This window comes from Capsicum annuum, chromosome 2, assembly GCF_002878395.1.
Source record: "Capsicum annuum cultivar UCD-10X-F1 chromosome 2, UCD10Xv1.1, whole genome shotgun sequence".
Taxonomy (NCBI): Eukaryota; Viridiplantae; Streptophyta; class Magnoliopsida; order Solanales; family Solanaceae; genus Capsicum; species Capsicum annuum.
This window is the reverse complement of record NC_061112.1, coordinates 117,800,558-117,809,052: the sequence shown is the minus strand read 5'-3', so window position 1 is coordinate 117,809,052 and position 8,495 is coordinate 117,800,558. Positions and strand designations below refer to the sequence as shown.

The 8,495-nt window shown below is 29.0% G+C and overlaps 1 long non-coding RNA gene across 1 annotated transcript; it reads right to left on the bottom strand.

The window, feature by feature from the left end:
* Positions 1 to 317: 317 nt before the first annotated feature.
* On the bottom strand, positions 318 to 4,074 carry LOC107859090. Its single transcript, XR_001671320.2, has 4 exons — positions 3,874 to 4,074; positions 1,033 to 1,101; positions 594 to 909; positions 318 to 519 (listed from the first exon to the last, which is right to left on the bottom strand). It is a non-coding gene; the product is annotated as an uncharacterized LOC107859090 (long non-coding RNA).
* Between the last annotated feature and the right edge of the window lie 4,421 nt (positions 4,075 to 8,495).

Sequence of the window (8,495 nt, the reverse complement as noted above, 5' to 3'; positions counted from 1 at the left end):
AAAATTGTGAGTATGAATTAATTCGTAAAATATCTAGCAAGTTTTCACTAAGATATTTGTCTAGTTTATCGAAGAAGGCCATTTTATTTACTTTATCATTCTCATTATCATAAAAATAGAGTTGTAAATTTTTTGCTTTATTATTTGTAGCAGTGAGGCTAGGTAAGAAATGATATATTTGTCCTTACACCTTAAATGTGTAAATACTTTTAGTCCTATTTGCTAACTCTTTATCATATTTTACGCCAAGTGATGCAAAGGCAAACATGTCATTGTATGTTCTAATGTAAGTACGAAAATATTTGGATTCCTTAGAGTCATTATAATAAAGATTTTTTAATGCAGGAGGTAGTTGATGGGAAGCTAACTTTATAGAACCATTGTTACATCAAAAAGATGGACTTTCATATTGAAATCTTTTGGCTGCAAAAAATTTACAATTTGGAATATTTTTTTGAAAAACAAGAGAACAAGGTAGTTGGTGAATATTTCAGCAACCTATTTGTGTCATTGTGTGTCCTGCAACATTTCACATTTGTAAGATTGAGTAAAAATGCCAGTGAAAAATGAAAGTGAAACTTGATTTAACTAACCATTTCTGAAAGGAAGAGGCATATCCCTCATATATAGAGTATGCTGAGGAAGAATGATGTTGCAGGGGTCTAAAGAAGAAGATGACTCCTTAGAAGTCGTAGCAGTAGAATTTTCCAAGGTAGTTTGCCTTTTGGCAGCATATTGCACTCTTCGTCGTTCGAGAAGTGCTACTTTTTGTTCAGATGGCATTTCTCCGTAAGCAGTACGACGTTGAAGATTTCTCTCTATTTGGGTATCAGTCCTTTCTTTTTATATTAGACATTTGATCTTAGAATCTTTTAATTATTTAGTTTTCCTTGGGTTTTCTTTTAATTCCTACAAAGAAAGTATTTGCTTACACAATAAGATCAAATATGTATGTGGTAAAATAAGTGTAACATGACAAAAGTTATGCCAAAATGAAAGAGAGATTAAAGCACCAAGAAGTGTGAGACTTACCAAAGTGGAGATGATCTGTCACATATAAGAACAATAACCAGCACGGCACAAACGGCTACAAACTGATAGCTGAAATAAAATGACAAAATTTAAACAGTAGTGAGTTAACATTTGATACAAACTGAAAGTTAGGCATTTGTAGTTTCTCTTATTTGTATCAACTTCAAACAAGACATAAAAACTTCTGTCAATTCAAATTATTTTTTATTTTGAAATAATAATTATTGATGTTCACAGAGGATGTAATTCTTCTTTTATCTGCTAATGCGTCTAAAGATTCTTTTACTTTTCCTGCTGAGTGCTGACCCAACCTCTCTCTACATTCCCTGGTAGAAAGATTCAGGACTAGACTACTCAAATTGGAGTAAATATTTGTTATGACTTCCTCAACATGTCCGCAATGTTAGATGTAGTTGTTTTTATCATTTTTTGAATTAAAACCTTGTCATAAATCTCTTCACAAGGATATGTTCATATTGCCAAGATATTCCTAGTTCAGAATTCTTTAGCTTTTCACAAACAGCTCCCCAACTGCGCTGCAGTGAAGAAGAGCTCAGAATAGCTTGTTCATGTTTGGTCTGCTAATTTTCCAGAATCCATTTAGTTTTGTATTCCTATTTCTTCGTCAAGTTGACCAACAGATTCACATGATATCTAGCAGGTCATATAACATAACATCAAAAGAAACCATCCTTATTAAGACCGTATCCAAATAAACACTAACGACGGGCATCTAACGAAACGAGAATTAGGTCAAAAGCTTTTACTTAAGAATTTAAGAGAACACACCTAGATGTTTTCCATTAAATGCTTAAGGCATTCGATTTTCCTAAATATATTACATAATGCAGGATTTAAAGTTTCATAGAACTAACCCACAAAAAATTTGAATGCTTCGTTGAGGGAACTAAGCAGTTAATAGCAGAAGTAATAAGAGAAATCAAAAACTAGACTTTGAGCAGCAGCAAATAAGAGCTTGTAAACAATTAGTAAAGAGTGGAAAGTGATACAAACAGGTGAGGAAATTTCAGTTGCACCCAATATGAGAACAAAATATTATGTAAGTAAGGGAAAGTAATGATAAAGTGTCCAAGTCCAATCTCAATTGTGAGGAGGACTACTAATTAGTAGGGTGGTAGTCAATCACATGATAAAAGAAAGAGAGAACATTTTCAAGATTAATCAAGGGAAATTATTTTCCTTAAATTGATTGTTGAATCAATCACGTGTAAAATAAGCTCAAATTAACCATAAATAAATAAGTTATGGTGCTATCATATAATTAAGGAAAGGATGAGAGGGATCAATTAGTAGCTAGAGTCAAGATTGTCAAACATAAATGATGCCCAAAGTTGTCACATACTACCAAATAATTTATACAGAGCAAAGATCTCATACTACTAAAATTGCACACAAGATTGTTACAAATTTGATTGAGAAAGGAGAGTAATCAAATCAGGATCGATTATGTGAAAGGATTGGAGTCCAAAATTATGAAGAATACACAGGGATCACATGACATACTGATCTGTAACTAAGTATCTGGAATTCAATCCGAATTACAATCACAATAGCCAATTTTGAGATTAGTATTAGCTTTCGGGTTATGTCATAATCAAAGCTCATGCCAAATTGAGATCAGTAAAATACGATTAACTAAAGATGAAACAAATAACAATCACGATCGTGTGGAAGGTCTATGGCTTTAATGAAACTTTTTTATATTTACAGTTAAAAGTAAACAACACATAGACATTGCATACTATGTGTTATACCTAGAGACTTGACATTCAAAAATCGATAAATGGACAGTGGTGGTATCAGCATCTTAGGATGCTCATTCCACTTTTTGAAAATCGATGGAAATCAATGAAGGACCCATCAACTGCAAAAATGTGCTTGGACAACATAAGAGAAGCGAGAAGCCAAACAGACATGAGATGCAGATCAAAGCAAAAATGAAGAGAGAATCACAACACACCAACACGTTAAGAACAATGAACGAGCTACAAAGAAGCTAGAGAGTAAAATACTGCATCTAGCTGGAGGGAAAATGGATCCAGTGTCATATCAGAGCTAACATGACCGAGAGCCAAAAAGGAGAAAGAAAGTGCTAGTTCTAAGAATGCCAACACCCAAATTACATCTCAATAAAACAAACATCTATGCGATGAAAAACACAAAAATGAGGAGGCAGAATGAAACAATAAATAAATTTTAAATCTGAGAACACAAGTCATTGCAGCGATTATTATTTTCGATAGTATGTTAACTACTGTACATGAGTTACACACCAATCTTTGATCTTTAAGTATACAGAAAACCCCCAAAAAAAAAAAAAAATACCAACTTTTAAGCTAAATTTTCACCTCAAAATTCAAGCACGAAGAGAAAGTTGTAGGTTTTTTTTGTCAATAACAGTAGATAAAACCTCATAAAAAGTCTAAAACGCACAGAGACACACAAAGACCAATATGTAATCTTTCCAGCTCAAAATTGAAGACTGAACAGAAAATCAAAACCTTATACAGAATCAGAAATGATAGCAGGAAATTAAATCACCACAAGTAAGAGAAAGGAAAAAAATTTAGCAAAAGCAAGAGATTAAAATGAATACCCCAAAATTTGAAACCACAAAGGGAAAACAAATTCAGCAGAAACATATTTAACTTATATAAAGGGACTTTTACAAAACAAGAATTATAAGGGAATTTTTTAACTTTTTTTACAAAACAGGGATTATAAAGGGATTTTTTAGCCTTTTCTTAGAAACTTTGAAGATATAGACAGCTACTACATCTACATATACAGGAATTATAAGGAATAAGGGAATTCGAACACCTTTTTTACAAAGTATGAAGAAATTGTAGAGCTTGTGTTTTTGGTGAGCAGATATTTTGAGAGGGGAAAGTGAAATTGGGAAAGCATAAAAAGCTTTAACGTGTGGCTGAGTGCTCACAGATGTATGGCTAAAAGTGCTCACTGGTGGAAGTGGGCAGACACAATAAATTTTGTGAATTACGAAAATGCCCTTCAGTAAAATGACATAAATACCCTTCGTAGTCACCAAAAAGCTTCACTTATATATATATAAGTTAAATAAATAATAGTAATGTTCACTTATATATATATAAGTTAAATAAATAATAGTAATGTTCAATCAAAGCATGTGTTGTGCAACATGAAGTTCCTTAAATGAAATTTTCTAAATGGGCCTCCTATTTTAGCACCTAACCCTATGCATGGCCCAAGTTTTCAACTGAGTAAAAGATGAAAAATTGGCATCATGTGTCAATTAAAGATTCAAATTGGCATATTATAGCCAAATATTCAAAAGTTGATACTATTAAATAGCCATTTCTAATGTTTTTTGTCAGAATAATAGTCAAATCTTTTTCTCTCTCTTCCTAAAAATAAATTTCACTTTCTGTTTCTCTCCTCTTTAAATATATTCGTATTTCTCAGTATTTTTCGTCTTTTCCTCTTTCTAAAAAAATAGATTTCAATTTCTTTCTCTCCTCTTCAAATATACATGTGTATTTCTCATCTTTCTTCAATATATTTTTTTCTCTTTCTTTCTATTTCTTTTCAGTTTTATGGCATGATTTTTTAGTCTCTTGATACACTTTAAATATATTCGTATTTCTCATTATTTTTCGTCTTTTCCTCTTTCTAAAAAATAGATTTCAATTTCTTTCTCTCCTCTTCAAATATACATGTGTATTTCTATCTTTCTTCAATATATTTTTTTTTTCTCTTTCTTTCCATTTCTTTTCAGTTTTATGGCATGATTTTTGAGTCTCTTGATACATTCTTTGTCTTTATTTGTCATATTTTATAAAAAGAAAATTTAAAAATAGGGTTATATGCAAAACAACACTAGTGCTATGATTTGGGCATATTTTGAGCGACGATTTAGTGCATTTCTTATGTGATTTTACTTTTAGATCGATGAGTAAGAGAAGTTTTTGAAAAAAAGTTGTTAAAATACGAGTTAATGATTTTGATTTTGAAGTTTCTCCATTTAAAATTTCAATTTAATTACTACAAGATCTTGTCATAACGAAATCAAAGTAAATTGAGAAAAAGATGTATGTCTTTTTTTTTTTTTCATATTTTAAAGTTTAAACTAAAAAAGAGAAAGTTTCATTATGATGGTCACAATTAGGGGTGTGCATCGGTCGGTTCAATTTGATTTTATATTTTATTGGTTTGGTTTATAGGTTTTCATTTTTAAATATGCAAAATCAATAATCAATCAGTAAAATATTTTCTTATCGGTTTTCGGTTTATCGATTTTTGGAATGGTTCGATTTTCGATTTAATCCATAAGAAAATACTCATAAAATAAAAATAGTAACAACTGAAATAAAAAAATGAAATTTTAGTTGTCGTCAAAATCATACCCAATGCACTTTAGTTTACAAGAATCTTCAAATTTGAACTGAATGTTAGTTCGAAAAAAAACTGAATCCTAATTATTACAAGCTACTAAATGCTTCAAACTTTCCAATACGACAATACCCGAGCTTTGTATTGTGCCTTTATTACCTTGAATAGGTCAATACTTTATGAATCTCTGAATTGTGAATAAGTAGTGTGTATATGTGTGTGTGTATATTAGTAATATAAATATTTATATACATAACACAAATAGGAGTAAAACAATAACTTACTGTATCTTATTGGGTTATCGATTTAACCGATAACCTAATAAGCTAAAACCAACATTTACCCAATAAATTTTTTTATAAAATCAATAAAAAAATCGTTAACTCAATAACCCAATAACTCAATAGCATTTTTATCGGTTCGATTCTTGCACACCTCTAGTGACAATAATTGTGGACTTGAGAAATGAGAAAAAAAGTTAAAACAAAAACGAGGTTAAACATATACATATTTTAAAAATTTATGTATACATTCAATTTAATATAGATAATTTTGTCATATATGTGTGATTTATTTTTTGCTCAGTAAATATAAAAATGATATTGATAAATGCAAAAAATGTATGTATACCTTTCAATTTAACGTAGATAATTTTTTGATATACACCCGATTCATGTATATGCATAAATATAATAAAATTTATTAATCCAACATAAAGTAAATTTGCTAAATATGTTTGATTCAGGTAATGAATTTACTATAATATAGACAAAATATGTAGTAAATATTTATTTCGTTTATACATTAATTACCTGGTATATATTTATTTGCATTTGAATTTTTTAAAATTAACAAATAAAAAAGGAAAGAGAGTGTATGTGTAAATAAATAAATAAATAAATAAAAGAGAGGAAGATGGCAAGTTACGGAGAAAGAAATTATTTATCTAATTAGTATGATCACTCCATCCTTAATCAGGGATATTGGGTTAGAGTTTTGGATATAGAAAAAAAAAATTGGGAGTCCCATAATAGAAATTATAACGCACGATCTAGATTAATCAGGACACCAATATGAATGTCGAACACTAGATGAGAAACTAAGAAAAAAGAAATATTTTAGCTAAGTTATGCCAGTACTTTTTGGCCTACAATTTGATAAATTGTTTTCGGCTATAAAGATACCAATTGTTTTAATATTAGACAAATATTATAGCCTATCAAAACTTACGTCGACATACAATTTTTTTTGCCCTTTTACGGAAAGATATATTTCCAAATCAATGTTCGATTAACAAATTGTTACTAATTGACAACTTCAACTTCAAGTTTGACAAAGTGTTGCAAATTAGTTTCCCAAAGTATTTTTTTTTTTTTGTCGTAAAATTTCAATATTTCTCAAATGAAATGTACGTCCAATCATAATTTTAATTTCAAATATATATTTTCAACTTAACCTGGTCAAATAATATTGATTTTTTAAATACTATTCAATTTATGTACAAGGGCTTACTTAGTTCTGCGCCTATGAAGACGAGACTTTCCCCTCACCTACAAGCTACAAATACCAAAAAATATGAGAAAATCACTTATTTTCCCATAGAAAACATGCAGCTGAAAAATATCCTTTAGATGTAGAAACACAACAGATTTTTTAAACGGGCTAATAAGAAAAACTCTTTTCATTTCTTATTACTTGACCTTTATATTAAAAAATAATTATTATAATTTACTTGTCCAATTTTTAAAATAAAAAAATTGTTATATTTCTCTTTTTTATTCTTAGTATTAAATAACTGACTATAATAGTAATGATAGTTAGAGTCATAGTTTTAATGTAGGCAAAATGGTTCAGTGGACCTTTATACTATGTCCGTTTTGTAATGTGGATACTCCTTCTTACATGTTTGTCATCTGAACCCTTGAACCCATTAAAAACAACATTTTAAACCCCTCTGACGGTGTGTGTAAAACAACCGCGCCACGTCACTTTTGAGTATCTATCTATCTATATATATATATATATATATATATATATATATATATATAAAAAAGTAAAACTAAATCAGGATAAGAAGCCACGTGTCAAGCTATTAATATAGCCACGTGGAAGATTTAAAGACAACACTTGATATTGTTGTAATAACAAATTTTTAATTGAAGAATATTGAATTTTAATGATAAACTCTAAATATTAGTCATTAATATTTTTCAACCAAAAAACGTGGGTTAGTAAAATAAGCAGTTAGTTTTAATGATATTTTTCAACCAAAATTAGTTATTGATATTTTTCAACCAAAAACGTGATAGTAAAGCAAGCAGTAACTTTTAATGATATTTTTCAATAAAAATTTGTTAGTAAAGTAATTCTCAACTAAAAGAAATTTTAATGATAAACTCTAAATGTAATCCTCAACTAAAAAATTTTTAATGATAAACTCTAAATATTAGTTATTTGATTTGAATTTAAAAAATGTTTTCCTAACAGCTTATTATTATCTCTGCAATTCAAAAACAAACTACAACATCAAATTTAAATTGTATTTCAAATTTAGAACCTGAAAAAGAAAAACACAAGGGTCAGTACTTTCAGCAATATATTAACTAAAAAGAAATGTGAGTCAATAACTCTGATAGCAGTTTTTTAACTCAAATAAACCTCAACTAAAAAGATATTATAACCAGCAAACAAGTTGAATTTAACCAGATACAATTAGATTTTTTTGAATTATAACTACCTTAACAATTTTAGAGTTTTACTTTTATCTCAACTCTTACTGATTAACATGACTTACTTTGAACTTAAAAATATAATTATCCCAACAACTTAATCATTATCTCTATCTCTGTAATTCAAATTTAAATACAGCATTACTATAAAATCTCTAATCAATGTTCTTCAAATTTAGAACCGAAAAAGAAAACTACTATCCAATATCTATCCAAAAAAATGTCTGTTAAAATTGATTCAATATGTGAAATATCAAATATTAAAATACAATGAAATTTGAAGGTTTGTATAGTGTGTTTGTGGCAGAATTCAGAGCATGAAAATCCCAACAAAATACTATC